Here is an 18,173-nt window from a genome sequence, read left to right as displayed (position 1 = left end):
TACTCGGAATCGATGACTGAGGCTGATACAGTGGACTCCCGATTATCCGCGGGCGGGTTATCCGCGGTGCGGATTATCCGCGCCTGCCGCACTAAGTTTTTTTTTTTTTTTTTTTTTTTTTGCTTCCAAGCAAAGGAAAAATGCTTCCAAAGCAAGAAGCAAACACAAATGACTGATTTCTTCAAAAAGATGTAGTTTTACAGTTATGCTTTTGTAATTACATGATACATTACAGTATTAAAACAGTACATATGTATTAATTTTTCTGTGTATCCTTGAGGCCTCTCGTAAGTAGATAGCACTTTTCTGTTTTCATGAACAAAATGCATTTTAGGTTAGTTTTGAGTGATATACTAAAATATTAAGAGCTAGTTAAACATTTCCTGCTGTTTATTTTACGTTTCATTGTACATAAAACGATTTTTCAAAGTTGGAATGACTGTTTTCTCTTTTGCTATACCCGTTTTTAGATTTTTTCGGATTATCCGCGGCGGCCGCGCCACCCAATTCCGCGGATAATCGGGAGTATACTGTAGAAGGAAGACAATACAAGTAAGTATTCCCTTCTCTCTACGTAAAGACTCGCGATGGTTAATGATATATATAAAATCATTATATATTTGCTATACATCAAATCGCACTGTATGTTATATATATTTTGATGGTTATGAGGTACTTAAGGCTTCAGGATCAAAAATTAATCTAAAATATAAAAATCTCATGTCACGGTGTTTGTGTTCGAACTCCTCCGAAACGGCTCGACCGATTTTCATGAAATTTTTTATGCGTATTTTGTAGGTATGAGAGGTAAGGTATTTGTAGGTAAAGTATATTTCATAACGCTGGTAATTCGGGTGTTCCTATCCACGTTCACCGTACACTGAGGAGATCAACGCTTGCTTGAAATCATCGCCACTGTGACGCAATGTTGAAAAAGACCAGCTAAAAAGAAACACGCGTGTCCAAATGCTACAAGATCCATCTGCTGACACATTCTCGGACCAATTGTTAGATATCGGCGATGGAAGAGTTGCTGTCTATGAAAATACTGTATGCATAAAATTGCCCACTAACTTCTGCACTATCGTTGATTCGCAAAATGCTCTCATTGACCGCATATTTCCTGATATACGCACTTAATACATAAATTATGCGTGGATGGCAGAAAGAGCCATTTTGGCAGCAAAAAATGTGGACGTCGACGATTTAAACTTCTAAATACAGCGGTTGTTGCCAGGTGATTGGTGTTTTGTTTTTTATCGGCGATCATCGTCTACAGCGCTCCATTCCTCTTTCTGTCATAGATCCCAACCCCACACTCTTACAGTGCATTCGTTAACAGCCAAAATATTCAATAGAAATAATTTATAAGGCAGAACAACGTTTGCCGGGTCAGCTAGTTAAAGAATAAAGATAAGTAGTCTATATATAATAATTAATATTATTTGATAATTTGGGAATTATTATATAATTTGGGAATATTATTATATATTTGGAAATATTATTTGATATTCACAATTCTGGTTACAATGTAATATGCCAAAATATTTTTTTCTAAGTCGCTGGGTTTTTATTTTCTCGCATAGGACGTACAGAGAAAACATTGTAGTCTTCAAAAAATTCGAAATTCAGATATAGACGAATCCCACATTTCAGATCTCACTGAGTTAGAAAAACACAATTTTGGAATTATGTCACCTGTCTATGTCTATGACAAAGATAATTCAAAAATGCTTTGAGCCTGACGGATAAAATTTGGTAAATGGTCTTTACACCATGTTTTTGAGTTTTTGTATTCATGGTCTCGAGGATTCAAATATTAATAAAAAATAAAATGAGAAGTTATATTATAACATTCCGGTCTCAAGGCATCATCCCCGCCCCCCAAATACTCCAAAGCAGATATATTTCAAAAATCAAATAATATCTCTATAGAAATAAAATTGAAATAAAGTTAATTTTTCACATATTTATGAATGTTATTACCAAAAACTAGCAAATACTGAAGATAACCGGAGGGGAAAAGTTTCCCTGAGACTTTCTCATATAATCTTTAATAAAAGTGTTACACCCTCACTTTCGGCAAAAAACTGTGGACCTTGGGTAAGGCAGAGAAGGCTTTACAAGGCATTGGCGAACAATAATTACGAAATATTAACTTTTGGAGTGAATTTAGAATTTTTACTGAATCTATCACGTAATTCTTCGCGCATCCTTTGGCCGATTAATTTCTGGCAAGCTGTTAATAATATTCGAAAATCAAATTTGTGTTTCTGACGCGTTTTTCTCAACCGATTGGAGCAAAAATTTCACACAAAACTTTTCTTGTAGTCACAAAATGACATGCCAAATTTGATATATTTATGTCATTGTGTGTTTGAATTATCGTATTACATGCTGCTGAAAATACAAACCGATGGACGCTCAATCCCTCGTTGGATTTGGTTCAAAATTTGGTAAGATGTTAAATAAGATAATATAAAGATGTTAAGATAATAAGTTAAATATAAAGATGTTAAATCTGTTTACCAAATTTTATCCATTTAGCTTTTATGTTTTGTATTTATTGTGTTAACTTATATTTGACGGACTTCCATCGGGCGGATAGATAGACGTTCTGATGGATTTTGTTCAAAATTTGATATAAATCTACAAATTTGGCGCAAAACCATATACTAAATTTCATCCATCAAGCTCAAAGCGTTTTTGAGTTATCTTTGTCACAGACAGGTATAATACCAAAAATGTGTTTTTCAAACTCAGGGAGTTCTAAAACGTGGAGAAGGCTTTGTGTTCGATTTTTTTCCCCCTTTCTTTTTCGACTATTAGAATACTTTGTCTCTATTTGTATACGAGTACGTAACTAACAAATACTGAGGATAAAAAAAATAAATAAAGGAAATTGTAACCAATATTGTTTAGAAATTAGAAAATTCTATTCTTCGCACTTAAAAGATAGAAATTGCGTGTAAAATACGAAAACATATTTGAAAAGAGGAAATCGAAAATGGGCGTAAACTGAGCCATCATTTTCCTCACTTGGGGCGAGACATCGCTGCATGATGTAAATCTAGAATAATCAAATGGAACTGGAACACAGCGGCCAATTTAAAGTGGATAAAATGTAATTTTCTTTATTACTTTCTATCAATCTGGACGATAGCCAATGGTTCTTAAATGAATCAGTTGAAATTTTAACCAAAATAAAATAAAAAGCTTTCGCCGTGGATACGCCATCTGTAAGTAATTCGAGACTCTTTGAGGAAGGGTACATTCAGATGGATTCAATGCAAGAGATGATTTCAATACTTTAGATTTAATACTGCTACTATCAATATTCTTTGCGGTAATTTGGACACATTTTTTGGATATTTAATATATAAAAAAATAATTTTTGTGCTTTACAGTAAAAATGAACACTTTAAAATCTTATATATGCATTTATGTTGTCAATTTTTTTTTCTTTTTTACCATTTTATATAAAAATAATAAAAATGGGAAAAGTATTGTAATTGGCAAAAACATTTGGCATCAACGAATTTTCACATTTCAAACTTTAACACGCCCCCCCCCAAAAAAAAACATTTTTGGAATTATATCTGCTTGTTTGTTTGTTTTTCTGCTTGAACGCAATAACGCAAAAATGAATCAGTCAGAGCTATGAAATTCAGTACGTAGTCCGAAATCTAAACTTGGTGTTTTTTTATCAAAATTTGGGCAAAACCAGTAGAAGATTATCTGACCGTCTGCATATAAACACAATACCTCAGAACCGAAAGGAACTACATGGTTGAAATTTGGTATACAGATTTATTATTCCTTAAATATATGAGAATATCATGGAAAGAGCACTTCGCTGTCTTTTTTTATATTTATATACTTTTTTTCTATATGAAGTATGCAAAAAGGAAGTACTGCAATCTTCAAAAAAAAAAAAAAAAAAAAATTCGAAATCGCAGTTCCAACACATCTCCACGTTAGAGAATTTCTTCAATCCAAAAAACACATATTGGGAATTATGTTTGTCTGTGAACCTGATAACGCTTTGAAATATACGGATGGAATTTGGTATACGGTCGTTATACCAAATTTGTAGATTTCTGTCAAATTTTGAACGAAATGCATTCAACTAACGTCTGTCTATATGGCTGCCCGATACAAACACGATACTAACGAATCATCGGTCCTAACACGATAACTACAAAACGAAAAAAGTTAAATAACAATTAATACAGGCATCTAAAATTTAGATGTGTGTGATATTTGGATTTAAATAAATCAAGGAATTTATCGTCTATCGGTTTGTAGTTTTCATTTACATATAAACGCGACAATTCAAAAATGTAAAATCTTAAGTAAATGACATTTTGTATGTGATCATATAACTACAATTACAGTTTTGTGACAAATTTGAATTTCAATCGATCGACAAAAGAAGTCCAAAATATAATTTCGATTTTCTGATATTTGTGTATTAACCGCATCGCAGCCATTAATCGCCAATATGATATTTCGTAACTATTTCCCTTCAATGTAATGTAGTTAATAATACACAATTATCGATTTTCTTTATTATATTATGAAGCATTCGACCCATGTGCGAAATTCTGAAAATAAATTTCTGAGCATTAAGACCTTGTCTAAGATTTTTTTTTTTGAAAGAAGTACTTTATTAAAGAATGTACGAGAAAGTATCGGAGAAACCTCTTTTGTTCTTGCTTTTTTTCTTTCTGTTAACTGCTTCTTTAAAACGTTTTATCGTCATCTCTTTTAATTATCGCTCTTCGCTAAGACGCTGCCCCTAAATCCTGATTTATTTTCACACATCGAAAAGTTAAAGAAATCACAGACATTGAAAGTGCATCACATACAAATATGAACTTTTTTCAAGGACATATGTTCAATAACACAATGGTTAAATAAAAACTCAGCCAGACAAGAGAACCACGTGATTCCGTTTTTTTTAAAACTTAATATGTCAACATTCCTTTGCAAACTATTCTAATAATAATAATAATAACTCAAGAACTATTACAGTAAAAGTAATGATTTTAATTTCAATCTATACTAATAAAATGATCTAAAATAACATAAGATAATATATTACTACTAGCTGATATCCCAAGTCCAAGATAGAGAAACCTGGCCAATCCAAACCGGATATGCTGATAGATTACAAACAGTCACGCGAAAGCCGATATATACAGAACAAATCAGATAGATACAGTAGAGACTTTTATAATCGTCATATCTTGTAACTTCAAATAATATCAATAAGATATGATACAAAATTTATATATAATAAGTGAACATTTAGAAACTACGAAATGACCAGGTGATGACTCCGCCGTTATACGAAATTTAAATACTTTGATGTATATTATTTTTAATGTAGAAACTAATTTTATATAAATTATTATTATACACATAATTCTTTTCATAATACTTTTATTATTCTTTTACTATACATAATACTACTTGATTGATTACTTTTGGGCTTTGGTCTCTTATAATGGTTTGAAATTGAAAGGTATGTCAAATCTTTCTTTCAGTTCTTTTAGTCAGCAATAAATAATTACTTCAAGAATAAATCTAAAATATACGAAACAAAAAATTTTTAAAAATAGAGGTAGAGTAAATCTGAGTCTTACTGTTAATGTATTTCGGAATCAGTGGTGTTAAAATTTTAAGATTAAAGATAACTTTGTAATTTATTTAGATTACTTAAATTACAAAGAAAACTTTGTAATTTAGTACCATTGAAAATGTAATACTTTGATTTATAAGATGACACTAAAATATTTTTTGTATAGTAATTTTCTCCTAAGTTACTACAAAAAAATGGCCAAATTTCATTTAATTTCTAATTCATTGAATATTTCATTAACTTTTGTACTTTGAAAAGTTGACAGTATCCTTTCTCTAGTCCCGAAGAATAACTGTGCATACACGTGGATCATACATACATATGCACATACAGAGTTATACAGATTTTTTAAAATTTATATTAAGATAGTGAGAATTACATTTTATTACAGGTCCCAAGGGAAAAAAATGCAAAAGGAAAGAAACGTCTGCGTAAATATTCTCAAGAATAATAACATTCAGTATTTATGACCAAGTATAGTTTCAATTGCAAAAACACTTTCGCACATCGTGGTCTATTTGTATATTTCGTGATTTGTATATGTATGCATATTTGTATATTTCGTAATTTATGTATGTATTTGTATATTTTATGATTAGTATATGTATGAATATTTGTATATTTCGTAATTTATGTATGTATTTGTGCAACGTGTATTTGTATATTTTATGATTAGTATATGTATGAATATTTCGTGATTTGTATTTGTATATATCGTGATTTGTATATGTATGTATATTCCATAATTTGTATATGTATGTATATTTCATGATTTGTATATATATGTAAATTTCATGATTTGTATATGTATGTATATTTCATGATTTGTATATCTATGTTTCGTGACTTGTATATGTATGTATATTTAGTGATTTGTACTTATATGTTTCGTGACTTGTATTTGTAGATTTCGTGATTTGTATATGTATTTTTTTTGTACATTTTGTGATTTGTATATGTATGTATATTTGTATATTTCGTGACGAAACGATTGTGATGAGTTCTCACAGAATATCAGTGGAAAGAAAATTTAATAATTTTTTTTAACAGCAAATTTACATTTCTTTATAAATGAAAAATAAAGTTGGTTATTAACTAACATTAATTTGTTACAAATCAGAAATATGTTTGAATTTGTATAAATTTATCCGGACGATGTTCATTTCGTGTAAAGCGATTTCCAATAAAACGGAACATATTCCCGTGTTGGGTGAAAGTTAAAAAGGTCTGAATCGTTTAAGTATTCTATATTTTATTTATATAATCTAAAATTATAAGTATCAAAATATGTTAAAATAAGTGGGAAATGTTACTATAAATAGAGCCATACCGATTCATTTTATAGTTATGGTAAACAGTTGGTCGCATTTTGAACCAAGATTCGATAGTACAACACTTCCGTTGGTACATGGTCTTGAAGCAATTTCCCGAAAAACGTAATGAAGAGATTTTACAGTCCAAGCATCCATTTCATGAATAAACACATAAAATCTCATTTTCTTCATTCTGTAGTGCTTATAACTCATTAAAACCTTTCTGGTGTTTCTTCCACGAGCCTTAGTTATATATGTCAAAGAACAGCACGGAAGAAAGTAAAAATCTGAAATTGAAATGAATTACGAATCATCGGCTTTATACTCGTAGATTCCAAATTCAGTAGTAAATCAGTGTAGATGCTTTTTTCATGGAATCGTGATTTCGTACTCATTTTTTCCCATCAATATTTATTCACCTTATATACATATATTTTGTCCTTCACCTTTTTTCGTCATAATAAAAAGAGGAAGGAATAAATTCATCCTCGAAAGCAAAAGGATTGAGAAGGAAACCATTTTATGTCATAAAAAGTGCGTAATAGAAAGTTATTTTGAGAAAACGACTTAATATTCTTTGATATCAATAAAATCAATAAGAATCATTTCATTTTACAAGTATTTATTTATATTATCGTGATATTCATAATGTAATAAGTTGTTTAAACATATCTTAAATAAGAATTCTCATTATAATTTTAACTTAATTAAACAATTTTAGCTGCATTTCTTTTCTGGCTGTCATTCACCCTCTTCCATGTCGTCTGACCCATCAGCTAGGAGCTCTCTTATATTTATCCTCGTACTTTGAACTATCTCGTACGACTTTAGAAAACATTCGTATTTCATTTCTTCTTCTTTATCATTGTTATCCTAACTATAAAAGTTCCTTCATATTATATATTTTATTGTAATGCCTGTAAGTACAATTCTCTTCTTATTAATATTTATGTGTCTAACTGGGTTTGGTTTTGGTTTGGTTATATTAACGTCCCGTTTAAAGCAACACTAGGGCTATTTTGGGACGGATTTCATTTGAACCGCGGTCAGATGACGAGGACGACACCTGATCTGGCACCCCCCTCTCCACGCCACGCCACACCACACCAGCGGGAGGACGTTTGGTCATGATGGATTTAACGTGCAAATGACCCTCTTACACGACGGTTCTTCGGTGAAATCGGGTTACGAACCTGAAACCCTCCGGTTCCGAAGCCGAGACCTTACCACCAGGCCACCGCGACCCCTGTGTCTAACTGGGAAAACAGTATATAGTGTCCCTCCATTTCCTCCGCAGAATTATTCTTTTAATAGGAATGAGACTCAATAGTCCTGAATGATTTTAAATACAGACTAGGATCATTAAACGATACAATTTAAAACAAACATTTTAGAAGCTGTGAAAATTAAACAAAAAATCGGACGGTAACTAAGCTGACATCAACTTATCAGCTAGTAATTAAACTAACGTTTTAATACGCTGTGGTTGGATATTAAAAAGTGTGCATGTCATGAAGTAAAAGGGATAGTAAAAATTCTGATTTCGATTAATATCCAAAGAAATAAGTATAAGTTTTTATCGTAACTTTAGCAGTGACAAAAATATGTGTATAAAGTATCTGATGAAGCAATCAAATTGGTTTGAATTTAATTACAACAACAAAAAGTATTGTCATAAATAATTTAAATTAAATTTTTATGATTTTTTTTTTAATTTTAAGAAGGAAAAAAACAATTGAATTGGAATCACTAAAAAGATAATTGCTTGTTCTTTAAGATGGTGCATAGATAATTTTCGTGTCATAATTATTTTAAAAGTTAATATTGAGTAACTGAGTAAAAATACTAATAATATTTGCCTTGTTTTTGCAATTAAATTAAATGTATAAAGAATTTTCGAGTTGAAAATGACACATTTCATCTAGAAATGGGCTCCAGAATCTATATCAGAATCGATTTCATATCGATAGAGATCATTATTTCGGAGGAGTCCTTATGGTAGACAAACAAACAGAAAGACGTACGGATTTTCTGTTTTATATTATAAATGAGATGTATACATATTTGAAGGATAAAAATTTAATTACTACATTTAAGTAAATGCATGTTTTAATCATGGACTACACGAAAACGAGGATACTGGTAACAAAGTCGTAAAAAATAGTGACACTATCAGGGAGTAGATGTAGGCACGATTATGAAATAGTATAAATAGGCATCCACCTAGGAGCCTACAACTTTATGGGGGTCAAATTTTTTGCTTTCTCGTATTAGAGGTATAGTGAAAGTATTGTAAAAGTAAAAAAATGCTAACTCGAGATTTTGACGAATCTCCACATTTAAGATTTAATTGGGTTCAAAAAACACATTTTCGAAAAATGTTTGACTGTTTATTAGAGACAAAGATAACTAAAAACGCTTTGAGCTAGATGGATGAAATTTGATATATGGTATTTACCAAAATTGTAAATTTTTGGTTGGGTTTTACCAAAATTGTAAAATTGTAAAATTTTACCAAATTTGTAAATTTCTTTCACAATTTGAGGAAATTTGTTCAGAGGAAGTCTGTCTATCCGACTGATCGATTAAAAGTTAACCCTATTACTACAAAACAAAATGAACCAGAAGAGAAAAATTTGGTATGCAGATTTAACATCAATTAAATTTTGAGCAAAATCCAACAAAGGATGAAACGTCTGTCGATCTGTTCTTTCAGAAACGTGTAAATACAAGAACTCAAAAATGCAATGACCTCAAATTTGGTATATGGTTTTGTGATTGTATCTGTAGTTCTGTGTGAAATTTTTGTTTCAATCGGCAAAGGAAAAACAAATCTAAAACATAAATTCGATTTTCGGATTCTTTGTCAGGAATTAATTGGTTAAAAATTCCCAAAAAATCACACGATGGATTCAGTAAAAAAAAAATACTGAATTCATATCAAAGGTTTATATTTCGTAACTATTGTATGACAGTAGTGTGCAAGACGTTCTCTGCCTTACCCTAAGTTCACCATTTTTATTAACATCTTTATTAGAAAACATACGAGGAAGTTTTGGAATGACCACTTCCACCGGTTTTTCCATTTTTTCCCCCTTCTGAATTATGTTATTTGATTTCTAAGTCTTATATTCGATTTAATTTAATTTAATTTTTAAAATATTATAGAATTTAAAAACATAGAAAAGATTTTAAAAACATAGAAAAAATGATTTTATATGTTTTTAAATTCATTTTGCAGATCCAACAACAACATTCATTCAATTATTATTATTGCATCATCACTCTATTAGCAAAGTAAAGGTTATTATTTTTTTCAACCCGTTTACAATTCTGTTGATAAATTTATGTTCGTTCTGTTTTTGAATTGTTGCATTTATATGCATGCTGGCAAAAAGAAGATTTCTCGTAAACAGATTTCTTTCAAAATTTAAAAGAAATCTACAATAATGGTGTTAAAGACACGTGCCGAATTCCATTCTTTTTTTTTCTTTTTATGTATTTGCATTTTTGAATTATTGTAGCTATTGTGTTTACAGGTCGACAGACTTAATTCTAAAAAACGAGCTTTTTAGACTGGTGAAAATTTATCATTATCATAATCGAGGTCGATTTTTTTCCAGGATTAAAGTGTTTTCTCTTTGAATGCTTCATATGCGAGCTACTGAAAAGAAAATCTGTGGAAAAATAATCCTTCAAACAAATTTGTAAGGTCAAAACAGAAATGAATTCAGAAATATCTCGGAATTAACAAAAAACAGAAGACAATAGACAAACGTTACAGTGACAAAGCGCCCACGCACTTGTGTGGTTCAAAACTCTAGAATTCCAAAGCTTGCGTGCACTTTATGGATCGATTCTCTCTCAAATTATTTACGACGAAGATGTTAAAAACGATACTGCTCTTCAGTCACGCGATAAGGCCATTATTTGACATGAATACCTTCTTTTTCTGAAGTATCAAACAGCTTAAATACAAATCGATGTCGTGAAGTTTTGTAAATCGTCTGAAAATGTAGCTACAGTTTTCATTATCGAAAGGGCATTACTCTCTTCAGCGTTTTGGAATTTGAAACTGTTCGCCTTAATTTCGTCACTCACTCAAAGAATTTAGAAATTTTAGACATTTAATGTTATTTGGTTTATTCATTATTATAGGTGCAATTTTATCACACTTTTAATTTGATTTGATATGATTTATTCAATTTTATCATATCTTTAATTAAATTGATTTATTGATATTTTAAGGTGTAATTTTATCATACCTTTAATTTAATTTTATTCTTTCTTAAGGGTATAATTTTATCACACCTTTAATTTCATTTGATTTATTCATATTTAAAGGTGCAATTTTATCGCACCTTCAATTTCATTTGATTTATTCTTGTTTGTAATTTCATCACATCTTTAATTTCATTTGATTTATTCTTGCTTAAGAGTAAATTTTAACACACCTTTAATTTTATTTGACTTATTCTTGTTTAAAGGAGTAATTTTATCACACCTTTAATTAAAATTTGATTTATTCTTGTTTAAAATTGTCATTTTATCATAACTGAAATTTTATTTGATGTATTAATATTTAAAGCAGTAATGTTAACACAAACTTTAATTTCAATGGATTTATTTTTGTTTAAAGGAGTAACTTTATCATAATTGTAATTTCATTTGATTGATTCGTGTTTAAAGATGTAATTTTATCATAAATTTAATTTAATTTGGTTTATTTTTGTTTAAAAGTGCAATTTCATCACACCTTTCATTTCATTTGATTTATTCATGTTTAAAAGCGTAATTTCATCACACCTTTAATTTCATTTATTCATGTTTAAAGATGTAATTTTATCACCGGTTTAATTTAATTTATTCTTGTTTAAAAGTGCAATTTTATCACACTTTTAATTCAATATGATTTAGTCCACTTTTATAAAACAGACACTCGGTTTTTCAATCACCTCCTAAACAGCTGGAATTTTGAAATTTTGTAAACTTCCATGTTTTTGATGACGATATATTATTTTGATAATTTTGGAATCATATAATCAATAAATCGCTCAATATTTTTTTTTGTCTTTAACTCAACACGACAAACCCTATATCATGGCAAATTAGAGAAAAAAAAATCATCATAAGATTTCATGACAATTATTATAAGGAATTATGAAATGTATTAAATTCTAACTAGAGGGGGTGATCTGCCCTACACTGCCCTCAATACTCTTTCAAAAAACTTATCTTTCTACCGCAGCATGAAAATTGTCGCCTTGATCAAATCCGTGGATGTTCTGAGAGTATAGGGTTTTTTTTTCAGTCTCGCATATGAGCGTGTTTTTTTTTTTTTTTTTTTTTTTGCTTTGTAGTACAATTAATGGAAATTTAGTATGCATTTTGGGCAGATTTTTGTTGATCAAAATTTGACTCTGAACTTCAATATTAGCAACAAGATCACATATCAAATTTCATTTTCCATGATAAATTCGCTGCGTTTTCGAATGATCATGTTTACTTGTATGCAAATATACAGAAAGGCTGACAATCAGTTCACGAATTTAGTTCAAACTTTCATACGATTCTACACTTGAGATGCTAAAAATGTATTCTGAATTTTATTTATCTCTTTAAATTTTGTAATTATCAGATTCGCTTGCCTTCAGACAGACATACTTTGACATACTTTCTGTGAATGGATCTCATTCAAAAATTAAAAGAAATCTAAGTATCTATGCAAGAAACATAAAAATTGAACCCATTTCACACAATACACTTTCGCGATATCGTGCTCGCATATAAATATAATTCTCAAAAAAAGTTTTATCAGACTCGGGGGAAGGGGTATGTAGGCATGGTCTGTCTGGTATGTAGGCATTTGTCAAAATCTCGAGTTCAAAGTTTTTGACGCATGTAATATTTTCTCTATATGTACTCTACGTACAATGAAAAAAAAATAATAAACGAAAATTATTTTATTAGTATATTACATTTACTAGTGTAGTGCAGGGTACAGAGATATTTGAATTTTATAGTACAAAGATATTCAAAAAGAAGGAACAGGTTTAAAATATTCGTTCTTTGTCCCAATTAAGGAAAAAAATTAATAGCAATTAAAATGTTTTGTCAAATTTATGTTCTGGCAGTAATGCTTTCACCTCAGCAAGTCAAAAATCAGAAACGGAGAGCATGAGAAAGCATCCAGAGCTTATATACCTTCAAAAGGAAATTTTCATCGAAATCTAGTTAAGCAAGCTTTTATTTTAGGTTTGTGATTTTCACGTGATATTGCAACTTAATGATGGGTAAAGCCATAGAAATTAAACTCCGAAAAAAGAGGAAGAGTTGGAATCCTGCGCAACCAGTACGGCAAGTATAGTTACAATGAAACATAAAATCGAAATAATCTCTTAGACTTATCTTCTCTTAAAAATGGAACTTCCGTTCGATTTACCATTCCTTCTAGCCCACAATTATTCATAAAATCCGGTTTTTGAAAAATCGAAGAGTCCATTATTTTCTTAATGGCTAAAAACTTACAAAACTAACTCATTACTCTTATATTCCATAATAAATCTGATAACCACATATAACGAAGATACAATGCATCTTCAACACCTAGTCGAAATTACATTACTACATTGGCTTGTAAACTACAAATTTCATGTTGTCAAACTTCTTGTGCAATCGTGGTTTTCATTAGAAAGCAGAAGAACAAATATAGTTTTAACCCGTTCAAGCACTTGTTTTAACAAATTCATTCATGGTCACTCGTTCCTAGAAGAACAACCAACATTATGGTCGCAAAGTGATATTCAAATGCCTGTGAGACATGTGTTGTTCAAATGCACAAATGACCGGCATTCGCAATTTTTCAAAAGCCTATCATTGCATTATCTTTTGTACTTGATAAAATACCTCGTGTTCGTCTTTTTACAAAATAAAAACCTATTAGGCTTTATCCACGCCTTCAAATTTTACTAATATTTCAGAATACTTTTTTATATTTCCCTTTTTTTTACCAACAGTGTTATTGCTACATAGATATCATTTTATCTTTTGTTTGGCGTAACATAGTCAACATCATGGCATTGTCATATCATCCATAAGAAATCTTCAAACGTTACGAACCTTTACGAAGCTTCTCGTTAAAAGCAGTGACTCACAACAATTAGAAATAGCACCGATCGACTCAGAAGCTACATATTGTAAACTTTGTTAAAAAATAATTACAACGGTCTTTTGTAATTCGACCTTTCCAATTCCACACGTGTCATTTAGCGTTTGCTGAATGACACGTGCGGAGCATGAAATGGAGTACAAGGTATTTTTGCCGATGTCAGTGACCTTGTTACATAGTAAACATGCGGGAGTAAACATGCAACAAAAAACGGTCTCGCATACTCTCTCATAAATGTAAATTTGTGTTTTAGAATGAGTTCTTTCCTAGCCGATTGAAAATAAATTTAACATAGAATTATAATTGCAGCCACAAAATCACAGCCCAAATTTGATATATTTAAATCATTATATTTTTAAGTTATAGAGTTTACATGCATTTGAAAGCACAGGTAGATATCTTGCACAAATGGCATGTTTTTCATTGAAGAAGACTTCTTAAACCAGCGGGAATGGTCCCCCACAACATTTTTTTTGCATAGTTTCTAATAAAGATGTTATTCCAGAGCATGCCTTGCAGGGCATTGCGTACAATAGATACGAAATATTAACTTTTGGCTTGAAACTGGATATTTTTACTGAATCGTTCGTGTAAACCTTGGCGAGTTATTTGGCGATTAATCCCTGACATGCGGTTAATAGTATCCGAAAATAGAAATTGTGTCTTAGACGCATTTTTCCCCAACCCACTGAAACAAAAAATTTGACACAGACCTACAATTGTAGTCACAAAATTCCATACCACGTTTGATATACTATTTAAGTCATTGCGTCTTTGAATTATCGTGTTTATATGTTTCTGAAAGTATAGACCTACAGACAGTCAATCCCTTGTTGCATTTGGCTCATAATTTTCAAGGTATCTACACTATAAAGGTTAATTCTGTGTATTGGATTTTATCTGTCTTGATATCATTTATAGCACGTGCAATAGAATTGAACTTAGGCATAAATGATCATCTCCCACTTCAAACTTACGATCAAATTTATTAGTATAAAAAGGAGAAAACCAGTTAGAATTAAATTTAAAAAAATTATAATATCGGAACAAAATTATTTTAAATATCTGAACAAAATTTATAATGTTATACATTTTTTTTTCAAACTCCTGCTGTAAATCAACATCAGGTGACAGCATTTCAAAGTTTCTCACAATCTACAGCATCTAGATGGAATTCCCAGAGTTCTGGCTTAGAAAAAAAAAAATCTTCGCCTTATTAAAGCTTATTTTACTCAAACTTATTGGATCCAATGATTTAGATGAGTTTTTTGCGAACCGATTGCGATCAACATTTGACACAGAATTACACTTGTAGTCACAAAATCGTATACCAAATTTGAATACTTAAATAACGATTTGATTGGCTTTAATTTGAGTGCTTGCATGTTTATCACGTTTGAATACTTCTGAAAGTGCAGACCGAACATATGACCACAAAACTCAGTTTTATGAAGACAAATTCAAAGATTGTATTGAAACTGTCTTCAATTTGAATGGTTGATTATCAGGATTAATAATTGTTAGTTTTCTTCGTAAGTTGACGCGAAATTATTACAACGCTGCTTCCATTTCTTAGGATGCAGAATTATCATTATAATAATAATAATGATGATGATAATTTGGACGTAAAATCAAAAATATTATCTACAAATATTTTTAAGTTCATCCGAGTCATTTGATTCGTTAACCTAAAATATTATTAATAAAAAAATATATGCGGATGAAGGAATGGTTGGTAGTGGTGGTTCTCAAAAATAAAATAAATAAAAATCTCAGCAAAACATACGAAAGAACCACTCTTATAAAATGAGAAGACGCATAATTGTAGAAATAGTTTTTTTAAAAATAAATTTGTCCTGGTAAAACATTTCCCCCAATATATATAAATTCCCGGCCTCGTTCAGAATATCTGGTTACTTAAGGTAAAACGCTGAACATTTGAACTTTTATCTAAAATTTAATTTATGGAAACGCAAGACCATCTCGTATTAATAACAATAACTTCTTTATTTATTAAAAATCATTTCATTCAATTAATAGCTTTGCTCCTATGGAAATAACAGCCTTTGTCGCTATATCCCTCATCGTTTATATTCAAGTTCAATTAATAACTTTTTAATCTATTTCATATAAATTCACCACTTGGCATACGGATTTACTTAACTTCCTACTTAGATGACATGTCCTATTTGGGACAATTATTATTAATTTAATTCCTATAATAATATAAGGACATTTGGGACAATGATGCATTTTTAAGTGATTTTGCATTTTAAATTTCATTATTATTTTCACATAATTGCAAATTAAAAATAAAAAAATAATAATAATTCGATGCTAGAGGCAGACACGTCATTGTATTTATATATATATATATATATATCCCTCCATTCTTTTTTCTCACAAACAAAAAAAGTCTATTTACCTACATAAAAGAGGGCAATTGCAGTGATCCTTTGTCAGCTATCCTGCTGTGTTCAGCGAAGTGTTGACCGCTTTCTGCCCGATGACACTATTCAGCAGTTCCTCTGAACAGGTTATTACTGTAGTAAATAACAGAACAAAGTGAAATGCGAAGGAAAAAGAAGCAGAGTGTTTGTGACGAAACCAAAACCACTTTCTAAAGTAGCCGCCAGGTTTCTGAATTAGCAGCCAACCAAGTGAAGGTCGCGTTTCGGATGACCTCCGATCAGCTAGTTGCATTTGAAAAAGGAAAGCCGTGATGAACAATCGGAACACACGAGAAGTCGCTGTTGCAGCGTTTTCGATAAGCAACAGGTCTGCCATATTGGCTTTTTTAATGACATATTTGGCATTATTTTTATCAGTGAGTTTTGTCGCAAAATTTTTAATGGTTTCTACTATCAAATGAAGTTTTAAGCAAAATATGACAAACAATATTAATGTTAACTATTAAGAATGATTAATTAATGGATAATTTTCGGTAAGGTCCATCGAGAAGACAAAATTTCCGTGGCCTAGGATAGGGAAGGATATTGGGTAATTGCAGAGAACCTGAGTCTGTTACGTCATCTTTGACTCATGTTGAGAAAAACCGCATTAGCAACGCAAATCAAAGAATATTTGAATCAAATATATTGTATAAATAGTCTACAGTGCCGACTCTAGACAATTCACAATTGAAACAAACTAAACACTCTCTGCTCCATTGGTTAACAATAGATCTCTCCTAAAAACAGCAAAATAATAATAATAATAATAGCCAGCGGTAGTAGCCATCCCTAAAACTTTCTGACATACCCTCTAATAAAGGTGTTATCCCAGAGGCGCTTTGCATGCATTGACGTACAGTAGTTACGAAATATTTACCTTTGGCGTGAATTTAGCATTGTTACTGAATCTGCGGTGTCATCCTTGGCGAATTATTTGGCGATTAATCCCTGGAATGCGGTCAAAAGTATCCAGAAATCGAATATCAATTTCTTGCCACCCGATTGAAACAAAGTTTTGATATAAAACTACGCTTTAAGTCACAAAATCACGAATCAAATTTGATATATTTAAGTCATTGCTTTTTTTAGATATATGTTTCTGAAAATATAGACAGACGGACAGTCAACCCCTAAATGGATTTCGCACAAAATTTCGTAGGCGTCTAGACTAAAGACGTTAAATCTATGTTCCGAATTTTATCTATCTAGCTCTCTTCGTTTTGTAACTTATATTCTAACACCCGGACAAATTTCCTTTGAACGGATTTTACTCAAAGTTTGACAGAAATCTACAATTTTGGTTTAAAACCTGTTTACAAAATTTCATCGATCTAGCACAGTGAGTTTTTGAGTTATCTTTGTAACAGGCAGTCAGATGGACATTTTCCAAAAATGTGTTTTTTGATCTCAGTGCGGTCTAAAACTTGGAGATTCGTTAAAATCTCGAATTCTAATTTTTTGGTGATTACTAGAATTTTTCTATACTTCGTACACAAGAAAAAAAAGAAGTAAAGTCGAGGATTGAATCATAGATTCATGAAAATGCAAAATTCTAGCGAAAGGTTAATATTTCGTATCTCCAATACGCCAAT

The 18,173-nt window shown here is 30.7% G+C and overlaps 1 protein-coding gene across 2 annotated transcripts in view; it reads right to left on the bottom strand.

Annotated features, from left to right (window-relative positions):
- Window positions 1-16,842, bottom strand: part of LOC129976521 (fatty-acid amide hydrolase 2-like) — a 39,545-nt gene extending 22,703 nt beyond the window's left edge. The window contains exon 1 of one of the 2 annotated variants that reach the window (XM_056090127.1): window positions 16,554-16,842. The gene's annotated coding sequence lies outside the window, so the exon portion shown is untranslated. The remainder of the gene's footprint in view (window positions 1-16,553) is intronic. The other variant, XM_056090128.1, reaches the window with a different exon arrangement.
- Between the last annotated feature and the right edge of the window lie 1,331 nt (window positions 16,843-18,173).

The sequence above is a fragment of the Argiope bruennichi genome, chromosome 7, assembly GCF_947563725.1.
Source record: "Argiope bruennichi chromosome 7, qqArgBrue1.1, whole genome shotgun sequence".
Taxonomy (NCBI): domain Eukaryota; kingdom Metazoa; phylum Arthropoda; class Arachnida; order Araneae; family Araneidae; genus Argiope; species Argiope bruennichi.
The sequence above is the reverse complement of the archived record's forward strand: the minus strand, read 5'-3'. Positions and strand labels throughout refer to the sequence as shown.